Here is a 22,920-nt window from a genome sequence, read left to right as displayed (position 1 = left end):
AGCTGGGTAGCTGTGTCCCAGAAACAACCTGACCTAGTGGAAGGAGAGCAGATATCTTTGGCGCCTGGCTAGCACTCTCTGCTACAAACTCCAAAGCCACTAAATGTCATGCTTCTGAACTAAACAAGGAAGAGCTAAATTACGTGGTGCTAAATTACAGTTCCTGAAAGAAGCTCAAAGAAGTGGGAGATCATAAGGTTGGACCAGAAAGAAGGGAAACCGAGTAAGGTGCTGAAAAGTGGGGATGAGAAGACATTTCTGGCTGAGAAGAACCAGAGCGAACTTGCAAAGTTGGGAAGATAATGATGTGCTCACAGTCATGTTACAATATGTATTTACGAGGCGCATCACAGGCAGTGACACGTATCATAGGCTGAGCTCCCAGAGCTTAGCAAATGCTTTTCAGACAATCCAGACCGTAGCCTTCTCAGGGACTGCTCAAAATGTAAACTCACAGAGGCTAGGGACAATGTTTTACATGCTGCATCTTGCTCTTCTTTGCCCAGAACTTGGCAATTGCTCAGAAAAGATAAATTATGAATGTTCTATGAATAAGAGTGGGCTTTCAAAAAATGTGCTGAGAGGTAGATTAATCCAAGGTCCTCCATTTCCCTTGTCTACTATTGGGCTTTTCATTGCCTAAAAGGAGTTATAGATTCCTCTAATCTTGTAACATTTATCTTTTCCACAAAAGAAGCCCTAAAACTCGATAAGGGAGTATACAGTGGAAGTGGTGAAAGGTCATTTCCATCAGAGGTGTGGGCGAAAGCTTCTTGGAGATGTGGTGGCCATGCTGAGCCTTTAGAGGAGATCCCGAGTACAGGCCCTCAGGTAGGCAAGAACAGGGTGGGCAGCAGTACCAGCTGGCACGGGCAGTGCAGAAAGGGAGTAGGGTCCTGCAGTTGTGGTCATGGAGGGGCTAGAATGCCTGCCTAGAGAGGTCTGGAATACAGTGGGTTGCTTTGAGAATATTAGGAACGTTAATCCAGGAGTATATATGATTGCCCGAGAAGCCTGGACACTGACACTGTAGAGCAAATCCAGAAGGCTCTTTCATTTTTTTTTTTTTTTTATTGCTCATTGCGGATCCCTTGGCCAGTGCCCACTTATCTTACTGGGCATTTAGACATGAGGGCAGGCGTTGTTTGTGTCTCAACTGTTCATTGAAAGAATGAAATCGTGTGGGAGTCCAGGCAGGAGCCCTTAACAAGGTGGTGGTTTGGGGAATGGAAGGGAGGGAGTGGACTCAAGACGACAGGTGAAGCGAGACATCTTCCCTGCTCTGTGGCGTGACCTAGGGAGAGTCATCTCTTGTCTGTTTTTTCACCTTTACCTGGTCCCCTGCTTATGACTACCGAGGAGACACGATTATAGAAGAGGTTACAGAAGACTAAACTAAATGTAAAGGGGCCTGCAGAAGTAGTTGTTGTTAAAAGAAAGGGGAATCCAGTGTGACCAGGGCAAGCATGACCTTGAAGTCTCTGGAAGGGGGACAGCTCCGGTGGTGGGTGCCTTAGTGGCTGTGGAATCAAGGAGCTCGTGGGAAGATGGAAGAGTGAAAACAAGCAACTGCGTTCATCATGTGTAAGTGAAATTAGCAGTTCTAGAATGTGATTTTGCTCTGGAGGCTGGAAAAGAAGAGTAACATGTAAGATGTAAAACTCTCTTAAACTTGTAAAAAGGCCAAAAGAACAAAAGGAGGGGATCCAGGGAGGCAGCAGGAGGCAGCAGTGTGGGAGGTAGAACTGGGCGAGTAGGGAGGCCTTTCTATGCTTCAGTTGGCACCTCCATAAGGGAGAGGACATGGTGGTGCCTGAAGGCTGTCTTGGGTGACCTCCTGAGTCCCCTTCCTCCCCATCTCCCTCCTCTGAACCCACCCTGTGTGCCCCCAGCTCTCAGACTCTATGAGACCCAATGCTTGGGATGGCCCAGCCCAAGTCACTCTCTACACTTCTGGTTTCTCTAGATACGGACAGGTTCCTGGCAAGAACGTGGAGCCCAAGACTTGCAAACCCGACTGGCTAATCCGGCATCTCCACCCCAGTATGACTTGAGTGACACGAAGCCCCTTTTGGGAGTAATGACAGAGGCTTCTGCGCTCTGCGGTTTGAACCCCAGGTTGAAGTCCTGCACGTTTGGAAAGTACTTTCCCACTTGCGGAGTGCTGTCCTGTGGGCATGTTCTGAGACTGGATGATAAACAACCCGATGAGCCCATGATCTGGCTGCTGCGTGTTCCAAGGGAGGGAGGCCTTCCTGACCACGCAAGGTGCCCCACGCCCTCGCCCCTCCCTTTCTCACAGCCTTCTGACCCCCAGAGAGTAGTCAGAAGAGATGAGCTAGTTCTCAAAGCTCCCAAACCTAGGCGAGCCCTGGCCACCCCCCTCCACCTCCCAACCACAACCTGCTAGGAGGAAGGATGCTCCGTGCTCAGATCTGTGGCTGGAGCCAGAGGGTCTTGGGAGAAGGCTGAGCAAATTGGGTCATACTTCTGTGCCGGGCTGGGAGATTCCTTGGAGTGACTGGGTATGTGTCAGCTGCTAAATGACACCACGCTCTTCTCCGGGCTCCCAAGCCTCCGCCCTCCCCCCAGGGAGCTCCGGCTGCCAAGGAGCGCTGCTCTGCCCTCTGGCTGCTGTGGCACGTGTGCTAGTGACGAGCACTGCTCATGGAGCCCTTAGAATGTGCCGGGCGGCACGCTAACCACTTTGCAGAGGTAAATATCTTGCCAGCGTGGAATCAAAAACGAGGTCACATTCTCTCAAACATGAACATTAAGTGCCATTGCGTCCACGTCATGTCTATGTAAGAGTTCCGAGACCCCAGGAAGTCTTCCCTCCCAAGGGTCAGGGCACCTTAGCACTGCCTTAAAGCCTTAAACCCAAAACCTTGCCTAGTCCGCCGAGGAGCCTCACTCTCTTTGGCTGAGTTTGCCACCGCCAGAAGTCCCTGGTGGGAGTCCACAAAGTCCCCCTGGAGAAGCTGCTCTGTGAAATTAGTGACCTGGCATGAGGTGGCCCCTGCCTATTCCAGGAGCCAGATCCTTCCAAATAGGCATTTCCAGTAATGGGAGCCAGTCCCAAGGCACTGTGGATGTCAGAATGTGCACCTGCTATGTTCCGCTCTCCTCTGCCCATGTCACCTCACCTCAGGATCCTTCAACATCAAACACCAAGGGCCAGGACACAGCTCTGCTCTTTATACACAGTGCTCAGAGTTCATGCACATGGTTATTTTTCCCACCTCAGCTACCCACCGTACTTTCTATCGAGCTATGGTGTCATTCCTGAAATGGTGAAGAAGGGACCACCATCTGCAACACCAGTCCTGTCTCAAAAGGACTAGCATGTTTTTCAGAGAATCATGCACCTGATTATTTGTGGATTATCTTTTTAAATTTTCACACCCCTTTGCATTACTAGCTCCATTTCACAAATGAGGAAACAGACAAATGTTAAGAGAATCACTCAAGGGCGCACAACTGAAAAAAAAATGGCAGAACTGGGATTTGAACCCACACCCTTATTCACAAACAACACCGTTCCACCTCCCTAAAATGTTCTGGGTTGATACATCCATCAAAGCCAAGGAAAGAGGCTCCTTAAGTAGGTAAATGTGTTTTTTTGTGGAGTCCCTGGATCTGGAGAAAATCACGTGGAGGCAGCCAAGCTGAAAGCCCTTATCTGAACTCCATTGGAGGAGACAAATGCTCAAGTAGTCTGTGAGTAGCCAGGACATGGCATGCCACATGTGGGGTGTGGCGATTTAGCACACGTGTTGGCATTGGACTGTGGCCTGGCCTGGCACTCTTACTAGGCCAACAGCCTGGGTTAAGAAGACCCAGGGGAGTAAATATGAGAGAATCTAAAGGCATGTGTGCCAGCTATGAGCCTCTGTCATTCCTAGGCTGGATTTTGGCCTCAGACTCCACTAGCCTCATTGGCATTGGCCGTAATCACCTCTGCACTGGGCCTGAGGCTTTTTGGACAGAGGCCCATGGGAAGAAGGGCTTTATCAGGTCCCACTTAAGAGCCATTTGGATATATGAACTTGGGTTTTCCAGTACCATCCCTGATCACCCTCTTCTGAGGAAAGGCCCACCACAGTGAAACACTATCTGCTCCAAACGAGAAGTTCAGATGGAAAATATTTGGACAGAAGTTAGATTTGAGTCCCAGGCAAGAGCCAAGTAGTTGATGGAGAAATCAGAGAGCGGGAGTCTATGGGTACAGAGAAGAGAAGGAGCAGGTGGCTCTGAGAGAGACCTATACTCTGGGGTAAGGGTAGAGGAATGTTAACAGGAAGTAAGTGGCAAAGCACCGAGCCAAAGCAAATACAGAATCCAAGGCTGCCCATATGGCTTATCCATAAGGAACATTGCCAAGAAAGAACACAGGGAGGAGAAGAGGAGTGGAAGATTCACAGCACCTTGTTTAGCAGCCAACCATGGGAACGGGGAGCCTACAATGCATTCTGGGCTCTACCTCTTAAGAAACTCAGATGGGGTGTTTCTGCCCCTTAGATCTGGGTACAAGAGGCTTGAATTCTATCCCCACCCCCCACCTAGATTTTTCTATGAATTCCTGAAGGCTTATATTATCACCGTCTCCTCTGCCACACAAGCATCCACTTCCCAGAATGTTGTGTCTGTTGCGCACCATATTGACCCAGATATCAAACACTGTGACCTCCCCCAGTTTCTATACACTTCTGCCCAGCCCCCTTCCAAAGCAGACTTTAAAGGATCTGGGTTTGAGGGGAGATGGAGGAGAGGATTCAACCTGGGTGACGTAAAGCAGTTGTTATAGATCGCAAAGTCTTATTCTTATATCTGCTTGCTTTGGATTTTCTCAAGGAGAGAGCACTTTGCTAGTACGTGGGCCTCAATATATGGTATCTCTTTCATGATAATGGGTAGATGGGTTTTTCCTATATACGCATCAGATAACAACTATACATACGGCTAACATTTATTGAGCATGTCCTGTGTGCCAGGCACTATTATGTGTAATATACGTATTGCCAAATACTTAACTCTTTCCTTATTGAAAACATCAAGATTTTGTCATGATATTTCTTGCCTCTTGTAAGGAGTAGTTAGGAAATTCTAACCCATACTTTCATACCCAGGCTTCATCTGGGTGATAGGAAAACAACGAAAAATCTGTTAAAAGTTCCAACTAGATTCTATCTCCCTATGATATGGTCCTCACCACCATTTTCACCTGTCCTTGATGCCATTTGTCATCATTGTAGAGTGTAAGTAGTTATCTGTGCACTTACTTGTTTAATGGCTATCTCCCCGTAAGGATCTACAGGTCACTGAGGGCAAAGACCACATCTTCTTGGTTGACCTCTGTCTTCAGAGCCAACACAAAGCTTCCCTAGTGAGAAGAGGACCTTGTATTCCATCTGTCTGTCTATCCCACCCATTTTTGAAAATGAGTTCATCTTTTCCAGAAAGTAGCCACAGAAAATAGAGACACCACTAGGTGTCCACATGGAGGCCTCGTGACCAGTTGGAAGGGATGGGGCTGGGGATGGGGCCCCTTTACCAGTTGTGATTTGGAAAGTCTCTGAGATCCTTTTCAGTCTCTGATTCCTGGGACTCAGTCACATGGCCAGAGCCAGGACTCAAGGCAGGGAGAGTGGAAGTTTATATCTGAACAGAAAGGATTTAAATGACTGAAGAGTTCTTGAAAGCCATTTTTTTCCTGGCAAAAAAAGTAATTCTTTGAAACTCATTTTTCTGGTTGCACAGGTAAATGAGGCTCCAGGGAGTGACAAAGAACAGAATCCAAACTTCTACAGTGCCAAACAAAACAAAACAAAACAAACCCAAAACATTATCAAAATGTGGCAAAGCTTAAAGATGCATTTTTCAGTAGTCTGTCTCAAAACACTAGGCCACTAGTTGTCCGTGGCTTGTGCCTTTTTACACTCTGAAGTGAGAAGCGTTCAAAAAACTGACTTCTCCCCTTTATTGGAATTAGGAATAAGTAACATTTCTTGTTAGAATATAAAACAGTGAAACATAGTTCACATGTTACATAAAATTATTTTGTTAAAAAAAAAGACTTCTCTGGGAAGAGACAGAACTGTGTACAATGGAAAATTGAAAATTCTCCAATTTCAAGATGAATCAGCAAATAGCTTCTCCATGACAGCAACCTGGGAACCCTGCTGAACAGACAGACCTACTTTAACAGGAGATCAGCTGTATTTCCTGGCTTGCAGGAACGATTATCATTTGAAGACCCTTTCTAGGTGATACGTCTATGTCTTTGCCTGTTGAAATTTATTAGGAACAGAGCATGATATCCCAGGACAATATTTACCCACAGGAAAGGATTTGTGTCCAATGGAATGTGATTGCATCAGGTCTCATCCCACCCAACCTTTCAGTCCTGGCTTTCCCATAGGGCGCAAGCTGTTTGGTGTGGCTGCCAGCTTTTAATTAGAAATTTTCTTTTGCTTTTTTTTTTTTTTTAAGATTTTATTCTTAAGTAATATCTACACCCAACCTGGGGCTCGAATTTACAACACTGAGATCAAGAGTCACATGCTCTACAGACTGAGCCAGCCAGACGCCATGTTTGCAGGAAAATCATCAACACCTGGTTTCATGTTACACATCCCTGACCTCCCCACCCCAAAAATATTAATTTCCCCTTGCTCCACAGGGAAATGCTTTTGCCAAGCATTCCTAACCCTCAGCAATTTATTCATTCAAAGAAGGGAAGTGGGGAAAGCAAAAAAGCAAAAGAATGGAGAAAAGATGGTAAGTTCTCTCCTTTCAGCTCTGATCATCCAAATAATTTAAGTATTTCCTGGTGCTTACTTTGGTGCCCCCCTCATTTCTGAGAGGACACTGCCCAATATGCAAATTACTTGTTTGTTCTTAACTGATGTAACTGACACACTATTCGCAGTGGAACTGGGCATAGAGATTGAGTGTGTAAGGGTGGAGATCCTGAGGCAATGGCACCAACCACTGTTTAGTAATTCCCTATCTTCTTCCTAACTCTGAATCCATATAGTTATCATAAATTTTATTCAGCTCAAAATTGATTTTCCTATAAAAATGACATAAATGCTGGGCAAAATCCTCATTTTCTGCAGGGAGAACAGGATCACCTGAAGTTGAAAAGGTGTCTTCTTTCTCTCACAAGGCCAGAGCTAGCCAGCCCAGATAGACTTTTATACTCATCTTCCATCTGTCTGTCCAGCAGTTCTTTTTCTGGGGATAGCAATGCCTTCTCTCTGGGGAACTGCCTCTCCACTTCTTTTACCAGGTAGCTCTTATTGGGACAAAAAGGATGGATCTCCCTGGGAGTCTGCCCAAGGTTCTGATACCCTGAGAAGTTGTCATATTTCTCTAGCAGGATGTCCAGTGAAGCATAACTTGAATATATTTTTAGCAAGATAAACTGCCAACGGCTTTTATGCCTAGGTAGATGCAGAAAGTCACCCTAGGACAGATTATCCTTGATGTTTCCCTGTAACACTTGAATGGTCTCAATTAAGCAGACTCCTGCTCTCCAGGGAGAAGGGATGTTACACACACCTGTCTCAGAACTATTGAGATGCAAATGGAATTCTGCATGATTAAAGCCTCTCCCATAGGTCTAGATGGTCTTAAGAGAGTTTCACTGGGACATTAGGAGCCCCAAAGAGGAATTCCTAGTGTAGGAAGGAGTCCAGATCAGGAAACAGGGCTACTATTTTGTGGGAAGTACTAGTTCCAGGATTATAGCTGGGGTTACAATCTTACCGATTCATCCTGTCGGGGTGGTTGCTGTGTTTGGGAAGCAATAGCTGATCCTCTGCATATAACCAAAGAGAACCTGTATCTTGGTGCCCAAGGGTGAGGACTCACAAGGGTTCCATCACCACAGTGGACAAGAACACAGTTGGACTCCTGCTAATATGGGTAGGTGCAGACGGCCGTCAAACAATTGGAAAAATTAAAATGCAGGGGCCAAATCTCTATCTACATTAGCAAAATGGGTTGCACTAGTGACATTTATACATAAATATTCACTCAAAAGTTCTTTTTAAAAAAAATTTTCACTTTTCTGTCAGTGATCCAAGAATTAGGAAAGAGAAGGTGCCTTCGTGTGAAGGGCTTATCAGCCAGAAGGTAATTGCAGTAGAACATTGAATGCACGTGACTCGAACATGTTTATACATTGCTCCCTCCCCGTCACATGATGAAGTATTCCCTGTTCCTTCAGGGTTAAGGCTGAGTCACCTTCACTTCTATTTCAGTGGAGGCATATTCTCCAGAAATTGAGGCCTAGAGGACAAAACACCTGAAATCAAAACTTAATAAGGTTGTGACACTTCATGGTACTGGTGTTCTAGCAGAGTGTGGAATGAGCTTGAATCCTAAAACTAAACTGTCTTGGTTCGGTTCCCAGCTAGACCACTTATTGGCTGTGTGACTTTAGGAAAGTTACTTAAACTTTCTGTGCCCCTCATCTTCATATAGGGATAATAATGCCCTCCTCCAGGCCTATAGCAAGCATTACATGAGTGAAACATATAACATTCTGAGAACTGTGCCGGACACACAGCAAGCAATCAATAAAGGTTAGCCAGTATTATTACTACCAAACAGAGTCGCCTCCACAAGATAAATAAACCATTCAAACCATGGCATCCATGATGCTGATCCAACAGAAAGCAGAGGCCAGTCATCCATCACCAACCCAAGAGGTGCCTTTGGTTTCTGATCCCAGTAATTGAGGACATGTGTTACTCTGCAGACAGTCCTGATGGGAAGTGGTAGGTGGTTCTCTCCTCCGAAGCTTGGGGGAACGAGAAGGATGAGGAGATGGGAAAGGGAGGAGGCTAAACATTTTCATTTTCTTATGTTAACAACTCTGATGAACAGTAAGAAGGGAATGGCAAGAGAATATAAAAATGCTTTGTGGAAGGTTCACATTAACTCGTAGTTCTAACTCCACTGCGGCTGATTAGTTCATGGGAAAAAATGACAAAAAGGAATAAAAACCTGACTATGAATCCAGTATCAACAATTTGCAGCCATAGTAACCAAGAAAGTGCAACTCATGAATTGAAAAAAGAAGAAAAAACTGTGTGTGAGAGTGTGTCATCAGGACGATGTGAGGAAATGGTTACCAAGTGAAGAATGTAGTTAACGCCTGGTGGCTCAGCAGGGCAGCTCTTGGATGGGCCATGTGCACATCCTGGCTTACGTGGGCATCAAGGATTGTCAAAGAAGTTCTAATCTCTATTTGATAGAGTTTCTAACTCAGCTGTAAAAATTCATTCAAGGATAAAAGACCTAAAAATACTCTGCTAACAAGAATTTGATTTTTTTTTTAATTTTGGTTTAAATCAAATTTGATTTGCATTTAGTTCAGCCCGGCTTCATTGCAGAAAGACAATAGGGAGTGTGGCTCCTCATACGTTTCCACAGCTAGCTCTGGAATGACTTGGAGCTGCCTTGTGACTACAATTCTGGATAAAGTAGAGTAACGCAGGGCTCATAATCACACCCCATCTTCTTCACCTTTGGGACAGCTATAAGTCATCAGTTTCTTATTTATGTAGCCAGACCCCAGCAATGTATGGTCCAGGACCCTGGAAGGAAGTCTAAGCAAGTGCCAGTGGTTTGGGAGGTCCTGGGGAGGAAATAACCCAGATGGGAGTAATGGGCAATTTAGGAACCATCCAATTATCAGTGGTGGGGCTGGAAACATCCTTAAGGGTCACCCAGTCCAGTGAGCTATATAATGCTTGAATTTTCCTTTTCTTTCCCTTTGTGCCAGAAAAGGTTCATCCAATGCTCAAACCCCACCGTTGAGAAGGAACTCCTCTCACCGTGGGGCAATCCATATAGTTTTGACTGCAAAAGACTCTTAAATTGAGCAGAATCTTTCTCCCTGCCTGCAGATTACCACTCACAGCCCATTAAAACAAATCAAATATTAATATATTTGAGGATGAATGGCTATTTGTCCTCAGAAGATTTCTCCAGTCTGAACATAAAGAGTTGCTGATCATTCTACATTTAGCTCTTCTCCTCTTGCACCCCTAGAGGATCAGCCCTTAAAGTATAGTCCCCTGAATGAGCACAACACTCAATGAATATTTTACCCAGGGAAGGGAAATAACCCCATTATTAGCTCCATCATTCTGAGATTTTACTATTATCAATGTATCCTCAAAGTTACATAATTCTAACAGCCTAATGGTTTTTGGACTCATAATGAATTTACTTCCTACTAGAATTTGTATGATAGGTAAATTAACGATACTTCTGATCATCAGTGGCCAGTTCTGCTCTATGACTCAGGCACTTGGGAGGAGTACGTGTCCCCACCCCTTGAAGGTAGGTGACCATGTGACCATCTTTGACTAAGGAAAAATAAGGAGAGGTGCCACATGTCAATTCAAAGTTGAGACATTTAAGTACTCATTCTCAACTTTCCAGCCCTCTTTTTCCCATCGTAGCAATTGTCAACGCATGTGTTGATTAGGAAGTGTCATGGATTGAATCAAGCTGGAATACTCAGCCAACACACGGAGGACAGATGCCCTGGCACATTGCCTGGACATGCAGCACATTTTGACTAAAAAATAAACTTTTGTTGCATTATGCACATGATTTTGGGGTTATTTGTTATTGCAATATAAACTCAACTTTCCTGACTCAACATATAAGTTATTTTTCATAAGTAGAATCAGATTTCCCACCCCGCACATACCCCTACACTAATTTTTCATATTTTAATAATTGCTTTTAAGGTTTGATTCAGGGACTTATATTTGCTTTTTCATGAAAATTACTTTTAATTATTTAGTCCAATGGCCAGTTCTGTTACAATTCTTTTTAATTTTGATTGCATCAAAGGTATTCACTCTTCCTCCTACCTCCTTTACATCTGAAATTGTTAAGAATACATTTAAGACGAGAAAGAAGACATTTCTGATGACATGATTTTCTTAGTTCTCCACTCTCTAGTCTCACAATAATGTTCAAGCCTAATGAAGTCAGTTCTGAGCTTTCTTAATTCAATGTAGAGGTTAAAAAAAGTAACCAGGGGGACCAGTAACCATTGGAGATTTTGTTTTGAGCTCAATGAGATCTCAGTTCCCATAATGAAAATAAGACATAAAAATGGGAAAATATAGATGATTACTTCATTTTGTTCAGCTACAAAGTCATTCCATTTTGACTCTATTACTATTCTAAAGGAGTCAAAAACAGAGTTGTGAAAAATTTAGGCTGCTTACACTGAGAGATAGCTCCAGCCACATCCTTGCAGCTGACACTACCAATGGCCATCCCCCAACTTCTTTCACATTAATCACACCCTGACTTTGTTCAGGTGTCAAGAGTGCACAGACTTGAGGAAGTACACGCTACTTCCCTCCATACCAGTTATGGGGATTATATATCCCTTTGCCATTCATTGCTTTGGAATGACCACATAACACACCTCTGACCAATGAGATGAAGGTAAGGTCTGCAGAGAAGGTTCCGGGAAATTTTCTCTCACTCTTAAAAAAAGGCACAGTGAAGGAGGATTCTTTCTTCCAGCCTTAAATATGGATGTGTGAGAATATGATGCTTAAATCTGCCTCTACCACATCTCTCACCATTAGGGGATAAGCATGAGGACAAAAACTAACACAGTTAGCCTGGCAGGTCAACAATGGAAAGAACTAAAGGCTTTATTACATAGCTGGGTGCTGAATTAACTTGTCTAGGAACTGTCTCACCACTAGACCTTCTTATAGGAGATAAAAAATCTCCTTACACTTAAGCCGTGTTGTTTGGGTAGGTCTTTTGTTACTTGCCACCAAAAGAATCCTGACTGATACTATCATTAAGAAGTATTTCATTGGGCAGCCCGGGTGGCTCAGCAGTTTAGCGCCACCTTCAGCCCAGGGTGTGATCCTGGAGACCCTGGATCGAGTCCCATGTCGGGCTCCCTGCATGGATCCTGCTTCTCCCTCTGCCTGTGTCTCTGCCTCTCTCTCTCTCTCTCTCTCTCTCTCTCTCTCTCTCTGTCTCATGAATAAATAAATAAAATCTTAAAAAAAAAAAAAGAAGTATTTCATTATATGGGCACCTGGGTGGCTCAGTGGTTGAGCGTCTGCCTTTGCCTCAGGTCATGATCCTGGGGTCCTGGGATCAAGTCCCGCATCAGGCTCCACACAGGGAATCTCCTTCTCCCTCTGCCTGTGTCTCTGCCTCTCTGTGTCTCTCATGAATAAATAAATAAAATATTTTTAAAAAGAAGTATTTCATTATAAACATCATTGCTCTATTAAAAGTAGAACATTATAGGAGGAGGACATGGAGGAGGAAGTGGAGGATGAGTGGCAGCAGTACTGGTAGTGGTACCAGTAACGATAATATTATCTTATGAGACCCTACTTTGTGTGAGGTAGTATAAGAGGCATTTTAGAGAGTTTATTCTAAAATTCAAGACCATACTTTAACTTTTCCAATATAAGACCATATCTCAGCCATTCTGGCCTCACCATGCCGTTCTATTCTCTTTTATACCTGGACCTTGATGTTCAGAGAAACCAAGAAATGGGGTCACCATTAGTGCAACTTGTCACTAGTCTCAGTCTATTCATAGACAAGGTACAATGACATCCTTTCTGCATTCCACTGGGAATTGTGGAATTCTATTGTGTTGTTGCTACACTAGGATCTGCTACCTCAGGTGTCTGAGGGAGGAAGATGGGACACGATAGCAATATGGTTCTTCATGGTCACTTCACATGTCCCAGATGCTCACTGAACTATTAGTTGAGAGGGGGTCTCAGAGCAGGGCATGATCCACAAGAGATTCAGTCAGTGGACATCCAGTTCTCAGTGCTAGGATTGACAAACATTAGTGAGGCTATGAAGATGGGCAAGACACAATGGTGAATTTGCTGAAAAGAGCTCAGTTTTTAAAAACATGGATTCATTGCACCTGGGTGGCTCAGTGGTTGAGCGTCTGCCTTTGGCTCAGGTCATGATCCTGACCTGGGGTCCTCAGATCAAGTTCCACATCAGGCTCTCTGCAGGGAGCCTGCTTCTCCCTCTGCCTACGTCTCTGCCTCTCTCTCTATCTCTCATGAGTAAATAAAATCCTAAAAAAAAACATGGATTCAGCAGTTAGATGACTACAGTATCAGGTTTCACCATCAGCCCTGCACCTTGCTAGTTCTGTCAGAGGGATTTCATTACCTCCCTAAAATAGCTTAGGGTATCTGATGCTTGGCTTCCTCATCTATCAAATAAATGTGCCTGACACCTAGTAAAGACTCAATAAATCATAATTATTATCATTCAATATCCTATCCACAAAGGAAATATATGAGCACGCTGCCTTGGTCATGTTAAGAAAAACCTTCCCTAGTCTACCTTTGTCTAAACACAAAAGTAAAGACGAATTTCTGATTACTGCATCTAGCTATATCTGAAGATAGATGATCTCTGGATGTAGTTCCTTTTTTAAGAGAATTTGAATGGGGTTTCTGTCAGATACAGCCAAGATACCCAACCAATATAGTATTAGTTAGGATCAAGCTCAAGTCTTCCCGCTACAAGCTTTCCCAACACTTCAATACACAACACAAGCTGATTCACAGTCCTTTCTAATTTCCGTATGCACATTTCAGTAATTACCCCTATTTCACTTGGCTTTGTTACTTAACCATTTTATGTGCATATCTGGTTTTCCCAAAGTGTTTTTAAGCTTCTCAAGGCAAAAGCAATGTACTCTACTTATGTTCTGCCACAAAACCAAGTACAATTCTGGGCACATACTGGATCCATAATAAGCAATCAGCAAGGTGGTTTTCCCTGGAATGTAAGCCAGGTTCCCTGCTGAATTAAGTATTTCTGAGCATGTCTGGTAACCTGGCATGATGAATCTCCCAGGAAAGAACCACCCTAAAGGAGGACAGAGTCAGGCACAAAAGCACTGTCCAGTAAAAATGCTTCAGTCAACATAGAGACATGGGGAATCTAAGCATAAAGTACTCGTAAGATGCTGAGAACATCAGGCAGTGCTGTAAGGGGACCACTTTAGGACAGTGGACTTGGCATAGTGCAGCCTTCAAATGAAGGAGAAGAGGGCTTGGTCACATTCAAGGTGCATCCCGCCCCGCCCCCCATTCATATGTTGAAACCTAATCCCCATTGTGATGGTATGTGGAAGCGGGGCCTTTGGGAGGGCTCTCCCCTCATCAATGATATTAGCCCCCTTATAAAAGAGACCTTGGAATGCTTCATTGTCCCTTTCACCATATGGTAACACATATGATGGCCATTAGGGATGAGAAATCATCCCCTCATGAAACACTGAATCTGCCACTGCCTTAATCTTGGACTTCCCGCCTCCGGAACTGTGAAAAACAAGTTTGTTGTTTGTAAACCACCCTATCTATGGTCTTCTGTTATAGCAACCAATGAACTAAGACAAAAGGTCAGCTTCAACACCGGCGGTGGCAGAGAAGAGCCACCAACAGCAATGCTCACTCGAGGCACAGAGATCCTGATGGTGTTGTGGGCACTTAAAAGTGCCAAGGTGAGGAGATACAGCTGGAGGACAAACCCTGGCATCTAGTCAGTGATAAAACTCTTGTCACTCAGAGGGAACCATTCAGGACGTTCTTTGAGGTTTCCCAGAAATGTTAGGGAGACTTTTTTTTTTTTTTAAAGATCTTATTTATTTATTCATGATAGACAGACAGAGAGAGAGAGAGAGAGAGAGGCAGAGACACAGGCAGAGGGAGAAGCAGGCTCCATGCAGGGAGCCCGATGCAGGACTTGACCCCGGGACCTGAGGATTGTGCCCTGGGCCAAAGGCAGGCGCCAAACCGCTGAGCCACCCAGGGATCCCTGGGAGACTTTTCTAGAGTCTGAACACTGTATATTGCACAGCATCTTGTGATTCCCTTGAGTGTCATTCTCTAGAGAAACATGAATTACACTTACAAATTAAATTATCAACGGCAAGATTCCAGTGCCAAGGCCAGACCACCATGTGAGTGTGGAGGAGCAGCTGAAGCCGGCCCGCCCTCCTCTTGCTACTCTGGCATGTCCTGCTCTCTGGCAGACCTCTCACCTGGCTGTTTTGCCTCCAAAGGGCCCCCAGATCGGCAGAACTCTATTGCACTGGAATTCCACCTGCCGGGTTTCCCCTGCCCCAAGAGGCCCCATAGTCATGTATTGCTTCTTGGCTCCAATTTAACTTAATTTTTAGAAAGCAGATTCCTATTTGCATCTGCATAGTTTTTCATAGAATTTTATCAGTCTCTTAAATATCATGTTTCTAATTTCTCCTCTCCTCTAAGAATGGGTTTAACTTTTCAAGGTCTGAAGTCATTTGACATAAAATGAGTTCTTTGGCCAACAGGTATCCATCAACATGAGGTGACCCAGAAATTTGTGATGGCATCAAGGGATATAAGATCCATTTACTTAATCCTGTACGCCTCATTCTGTGGTTTTGAAGAACTGAACTAAATGTAGAACCAATTCCCTTAGAGGAAATTAGGGGTATGGAGAAACAACATTAACAGTTTAGAGCTACTAGGGTACTAGTGACTAAATCTTTGCTTCAGAGTTTTGAAAAGTGCCTGTCCTTCCTCTGTCTGTGCCCTAACTTCCTAAGGCTGTGCTGATGCCCACAGTCTACCTCACTGCTTCAGTTGTGGGCTAGGTGGCTGTCAGTACTTGGGTTCTGGACATACCCAGTGGGGGGATGCTATGCAAGGTGGTTACACATGAACTTCAGTAGCCCAGGAGGGTTGCTGGGCTCTCTGATGTTCTTTGATTGTTCCTGGGCACCCGAACTGAGGCCAGGGGGAGAGTCCTCACCTCACACCCTTCCAAGTTGGTCCCTGGGAGTGAGAAGAGGGAAGCCACCACCACTGCTCCCTATATTCTCCTCTAGGCAGGCAGCTGCAAGGGTACTATGGCACAGAAAAACATGAGTAAACAGGGTGCGAATTGCTCTTTACAGCTTTCTTTTTACATTTCAGCAAGGAGGCCATCTGTGAGAACAGAACATTCTCCGTGTCATCACCCACAAAAAGAAAATGCAGGCATATGGGCATTTGGGACAATGATTTCTGGCCCTCTTGTCCAATTTTAGCCGCACTGAACCCAGTGAATGGACTGCTTTTCCAAGGGCAACAAAAGCAGAAATAAACAAAGGGGACTAAAAGACTTTTGCAGTGAAGGAAACCATTAACAAAACAAAAAGGCAATCTACTGAATGGGAGAAGATGTTTGTAAATTATATAACCAATAAGGCATTAATATTCAAAATATGTAAGGAAGTCACACAACTCAATATCAAAAAAATAATCCCATTTAAAATGGTTAGAGGATCTGAATAGACATTTCTCCAAAGAAGATATACAGATGCCCAACAGACTCATGAAAAGATGTGCAGCATGACTCATTATCAGGGAAATACAAATCCAAACCACAATGAGATACTACCTCACACTTGTCAGAATGGCTAGAATGAAAAAGACAAACAATAATAAGTGTTGGTGAGGATGTAGAGAAAAGGGAACCCTCATGCACTGCTGGTGGGAATGCCAAACAGAACAGCCACTATGAAAAACAATACGGGAATTCCTCCAGAAATTAAATATAGGACTATCATATGATCCAGCAATCCCACTTCTGAGTATTAATCCTAAGAAAATGAAAACACTAATTCAAAAAGATAAACGCACCGCCATGCTCACTGTAGTACTATATACAATAATAGCCCAGACTCATAAGCATTCCCAGTGTCCATTGGTAGATAAATGGGCACGACACACATACACACACACATACACACGGAATTTTACTCAGCCACAAAAAAGAATGAAATCTTCCCATTTGCAACAATACAAATGGAAATGGACCTAGAAGGTATCATGCCAAGTGAAATAAGTCATACAGAGAAAGACAAATATCATGTGATTTCACTTTTACGTGGAATCTAAAAAAGCAAAATAAATGAACAAACAAAACAGAAGCAGACTCATAAATACAGAGAACAATCTAGTGGTTGCCAGACAGGAGGGAAGGTTGGGGAATGGGTGAAATAGGGGGAGGGGATTAAAAGGTATGAATTTTCAGGTAGCAAGAAAGTAAGACAGGGGGGTAAGTACAGCATAGGGAATATAGTTAGTAATAGGTAACAACTTTGTATGGTGACAGATGGTAGCTAGATCCATTGTGATCACTTCCTTATATCTAAAAATGTTAAATCACCTGAAACTAATATAATATTGTATATGTCAAGTACGCTTCGATTTTTAAAAATTACATAGATATATAAATAAATAAAACTAGTCAGTCATAAAATCCCAGCTTGGAAACAAATCATGTTTGTTTTCTAAGAAAGGACATTGCAGTCAGAAGTCACTACTTCAGTTATTTTATTCTTTTTAAGATTTTTTTTTTTTTTTTTTTTTATTTATCGGGCAGCCCGGGTGGCTCAGCGGTTTAGCGCCACCTTCAGCCCAGGGCCTGATCCTAGAGACCTGGGATCGAGTCCCACGTCGGGCTCCCTGCATGGAGCCTGCTTCTTCCTCTGCCTATATCTCTGCCTCTCTTTCTCTGTGTGTATCTCATGAATAAATACATAAATATCTTTTAAAAGAGATTTTATTTATTAGAGAGAGCGAGAAAACATGAGCGGGGAAGAGGAATAAAAGGAGAGGGAAAAGCCGATTCCCCGCTGAGCAGAGAACCTGCCGGATGCAGGGATCGATCCCAGGACTCTGAGATCGTGATGTGACCCTAAGTCAGATGCTTAACTGACTGAGCCACCCAAGTGTCCCCCGTCATTTTATTCTGAGGGAAATAGGGGTGAAAAAAAGAAAAATGTAGCCTGAGGTAAATGTAAACAAAAAAATTAATCCCTGGTGGCTGCTGAGTATTCTCTGCCTGAATAGGCACTCATACATAGAGTGGGGCATGATTTAATTTCAATTTCAGGTTGCATTAAAATAAGAATGAGCTGGGTTAAGAAAAATAGAGAAGAACTTTAAAGCAGTTTTCTCTCAACACCCTTGCCAGCCTACCCTCATGCCATGCCCTGGAGGCAACCACTCTGCCATGTGTAATCCTGGATCATAAACATAGATATCTATTTCTCCATCTATTAGCTTTATTTTTTTAAAGAATTTATTTATTCATGAGAGACACAGAGAGAGGCAGAGACATAGACCCAGGCAGAGAGAGAAGCAGGCTCCATGCAGGGAGCCCGATATGGGACTCAACCCCGGGTTCCCAGGATCACGCCCTGGGCTAAAGGCAGGCATTTAACCACTGAGCCACCCAGGCATCCCACATCTATTAGCTTTAAATGATACCAATTTACTCTTAAAATGATGATTTAGCTTTTTTTTTTTTTTTTTTTTTTTTTTTTTTTTTTTTTAAGAGAGAGGAGATGTACGGAGGGTGAGGGGAAAGAGAATCCATGCTGTGTATGGAGCCTGATGCAGGGCTCAATCCCTTGACCCTGTGATCATTACAAGAGCTGAAACCAAAAGTCAACTGCTTAACCAACTGAGCCATCCAGGTACCCCTGATTTAGCTCTTTGATATTATCCCTCACTTTTCCTCCCCCTTAACCTTCTGAGCTCATATATTGCTGCTTTTAATTCTTCTCCTGGTTACCTTTGTTACTGTAAGTGACACATTTACATCACTATTTCATCCTCCATCAACTTTGGTCCACATTTTTTATTTCTTTTTCTGTAGAATAAACTACAACTATAGACATAATCTTTGCATTACCAAAGCCATTAACATGTATTTCTGCTCTAGTTCCAGACGGGTATGCTTTGTCTATTAATTTTAAAAGGTAAAAGTGAATACATGGCATTTATATCATTGAGTGAGTAAATATGGCTCACGGCTGAATGGAGTAGGTACTATGGTCGTATTTTCTTCCCAACAGGTCTTTGGGGCTGGGTAGGCTCCGGTCACGACTGTGGGTTGTGAGGTAGAGCCCCACCTTGGGCTCTGTGCTCAGCATGCTGTCTGCTTGTCCCTCTCCCTCTGTTCCTCCCCCAACTTCCATTCTATATCTAAAATAAATAAATAGATGGATAGATGGATGGGTTGATCGATCGATGGAGAGAGGCATGGATGGATAGATGGATGGATAGATAAAATCTTTACAAAATAAATAAAAAGAACAGAGGGGCTAGAGAAAGAAATATAAAAGATGACAACTGGATGTGAATAAAAGGTGGAACTCAGGAAGGGAACAAATGGAAGGAGACAGGTTATGACAAAGAGGGGGAGAGGGAACAGAGGGGCCTAGGAAGAGAAAAGCTCTTCTGGGTGAGGAGGGAGGAAAACCAAAGGGCAGGCCAAGGCAGGCACTGGCAGCCTGGGAAAAGGGAAGCCATGGCAGGAGTGGAGATGGGCAGGGAGTGGACAAGCGAAGGGATGCAACAGTTCATCTGGGCAGAGGCTGGGAGAGAGAGAAGAAAGGATGGCCTGGGTCCAGATGGTCTCATCCAGGGGCCCTCTGAGCCATGATGCATGGAAACTAGCTGCACAGCCCACAACTACTCCAAAACACCAAGACACTTAGCAAATGAAGAAGTTATCAAAAATATTAAGGGTCAAGCTAGCTGTTGTTGCTGACTTTATGTGATATTATAAAGTCACCTGTCAGCCCTCTGGGGGCTACCTTGTCATTGACAATTCTGTCCAGTTGTTCTGTTTCCTTCCCTTCTAAAGCCTTGTGGTTTCCTGACCTTAACATCGCCCTCTGTAGAACTGGGGACCTTTTGCACCTCACCTCACAGGAATTGGACGGCGTGCTCAGTGACTGCAGCGTGGGCAGGGGGCATACCCAATCTTAGAAGATGGCATCTCTGCCTTAAAGACTTAAAAGGAAGGTAAGGTGCCATATAGGAACATTCAGGAAGGTAGATGTGCTGATGGATTTCCAGCCCTGATGAGTCTCCAAAGGTACCACAGCTCAGGGGACAGGCTTCTCCCTGTCCCTCAGATTCCATTCCCTTAGTCACAGAATGAGGATGGAACAAGGATGGTGGTAGGGGTTGAACTAGATCTGCAATGGCTCAGACATTTCTTTTCACTTCTGGGAAGTATTTTCCTATAAATGCTGTGGTGAAAGAGATTCTGAGGTTTCCTCGCAGCTGCAGCTGCATGGGAAAGTGCTGTTTCCCTGGGATTAATATCTGCCTTATTGTCCTAACAGGTATCCCTTTTTGCCACTGCCAATCCTCATCACTAGTCTCTCCAGGATCCTAAAGAGCTTCTGCTTAAATTCGTTGAAGCCAACAAGGGTTCTATGGCAACTTTCACACAATGGACCCAGGAAAGATGTGGAAACTTGCCTTGCTCTGTCTGCAGCCTCACACATGTGCTTGATCAAACATGCTACACTGGTTGTCCAGAAATTCAGTTTTCCTAGTGCTGCCAGAGATCTGAGTTGGCGACCCTCCTCTGCTCTGTGGTACATTACCAGAGAAGATGCCCATCTTTCTTAAATTTCCCTCTGGCACATGCTGAGATTTGTGACCAAAGTTTGTAGGTCAATTCTGTGTCCATAATACCAGGAGGATGCTGAGAAAAAAGGTCATTTCCTCCTAAATTTATATTCTCTGTGTGTACTCCAGAACTATTAAGGTTTTAATGAGGATTACAGATGATGATTACAGTCTAACCAAACTTCTTTGGTGATACAGCTCTTGTCTCCAGCAGTGTATGTGTATGTATTCTATATAACTTTAAAAAGTAGAAGGCCTACTTCATACAATTCTTTTATACGATTACCTTTGATTTTCATCCTTAGAACAGGAAAAGTAGGTATTATTATCTCGATCAACCAGGACAAAATCGAGTCCCAGGGAGTTACAAATGCTCCTGACATGGAGCTGAAAGACGAGAACTAGAATTGGAATCTAGATCCTTTGACGAGAGGCTCACAGAATTTGCAAGAGCAGGAAGTTGGGGAAAAACTTGGAGAAGAAATTGAGGGGCTGGGCAGCCAGCTTTACTATAGGTCACCCCCATCCCTTGCTCTGAATCGAATCCAGGAAGCTTAGGTTCAGAGGCAGGTCATGGGAATAAAGTTATAATTACTGAGTGAAACAGCTGTTGAAATGAGCCGCAAACATTTTGGCTCCCTCTTCCCTTTTAGAATCCTGTATATTAGTGGGTTCCAGTTCATGTCCTGAGGAGCCTTTGAGTTCGTGAAGGTTCCTGATGGTCAACATGACGGAACATCTCTACAGTGCCATGGTCATTGGCTTCAGATATTGGGCACCTGAATAAGATTTAATTTGAAGAACATTCTGCTACTTAAGAAAATTTTTGAAAATCATCATTATACAGGACTATTTAACCTCTTGCCTGTTTAGTTCTCTAGGACATCTGGAAAAATTTCACCCAAGGAATTCACTATTAAAAGAGGTAAACCATGACCCATACTGACACAGAGGGAGCTAGGAGCTGGCTTAAGACATCGGATTTAGAAGCCACGGGGACGAGATCATCAAGGGTCAGAGGAGGTGGCCCACCAAGGCTGTGAGGGTGGGAATTGGAGGCTGAGCAGGACCACATCAGGGAATCTATGTGTTGCAAATAGGAACTGAGAAATAAATGGAAAGGGTTGAAATCTCAGGTTTTTCTCATAGGTACATCAGAGTTCCTTTAGTTTCTGGTGATCCAGATTGAGCTTTACTCCTGGAAGCCTCGATACACAAAATTCAACTGGAAACACCACCACAATAAATAGAATTGGGTCTTGTCTTCTATTTCTACCTGTTGCTTTCATATAAATGTGTGAAATCAAAATTCAACCCTGTCATCCAGCTAGACTTCCTGAACTCCATGAATTCTACTTGTGAGCCTGGCTCATTTCTGGACAGGATCTGGGACTGGGTAAAGAGTTAGGAACAAGAATGGGCAGAGGTTCAAATTGTATTTGAAAATGACTAAATTTAATCACAAGCCATCACCATCCTTAACCTGTTCTAGAAAATCAGCCTTTTTTTTTTTTTCCCCCACTACAAAAGAAAAATCAGAGGTCTTGTCAGAAATCATTTTGGAGATTCTAAAATAAAAGACATTTCGGAAGCATGAAAACATGATCATGCAAGCAAGACCAGCAATGCAATTAAATGCTATCCTTTCCTTGACCTCTGTGTCATAGAAATGGCAGCTGATATGCAATATTACCTCAGAGAGGGGGAAATACCTTGGGAAGTCTAATCCTGCATATCGTTGGGGTTGAAGATTGAGGAGGAGCAGGGCGGGCCCAGGAGTAGTGCATGTTAATTCTCGAGGACTGCAACCACTCAGCATGAGCCGTCCCCTCTGGTAATTGCACTTCCCCACGGCAGCGCCCCGAACTCAGTGTTACATTAGGCAATTGTGGCAGGCCCGTAACCTGATAGCAGCACATTATGTAGTTATGTGGGAACTCTGGTTTCTGGAACAGATTGAGGTTCCCAAGCTCTGGTCTTGTGCTGTTTGGGTGTGTCTTTCATGAAACACTCTTTATGTAGAAAACAGACTAAAAACACCAACATGGTCTTTGGGATAGTTTTTGAACAGCAGCATGAAACTGACCCACTTCTTTCAAAAGATCCTTGCCAAAAAGGAGAAAAGTTGCTAAAAACAATAAATTCCTCTCTTCTCTGTCTCACATTCGCCACCTAGCTTGCTTAAAGACTGTGCTTTTGGGTAAGTCATCTTTTTTTTTTTTTTTTAATAAATTAAAATGTAGTAAAAGAATTATCATTGATGATAGAGGTACTTTAAATTCTTATTTCTTAAAGGACACACTGAACTCGATAGGAAGGCTAAATGTGACGTTTCACATTTAATAAATGAAAATGGGTGGGGATAAGTAATGAGGGTTGAAGT

The 22,920-nt window shown here is 43.6% G+C and overlaps 1 long non-coding RNA gene across 1 annotated transcript; it reads left to right on the top strand.

Annotated features, from left to right (window-relative positions):
- The first annotated feature begins 14,307 nt into the window (after positions 1 to 14,307).
- Positions 14,308 to 21,651, top strand: LOC111093352. The gene is made up of 4 exons (XR_005381352.1): positions 14,308 to 14,572; positions 18,443 to 18,583; positions 19,759 to 19,919; positions 20,246 to 21,651. It is a non-coding gene; the product is annotated as an uncharacterized LOC111093352 (long non-coding RNA).
- Positions 21,652 to 22,920: the final 1,269 nt, after the last annotated feature.

This window comes from Canis lupus, chromosome 30 (genome assembly GCF_011100685.1).
Source record: "Canis lupus familiaris isolate Mischka breed German Shepherd chromosome 30, alternate assembly UU_Cfam_GSD_1.0, whole genome shotgun sequence".
NCBI lineage: Eukaryota > Metazoa > Chordata > Mammalia > Carnivora > Canidae > Canis > Canis lupus.
This window is presented reverse-complemented; position numbering and strand designations above follow the sequence as displayed.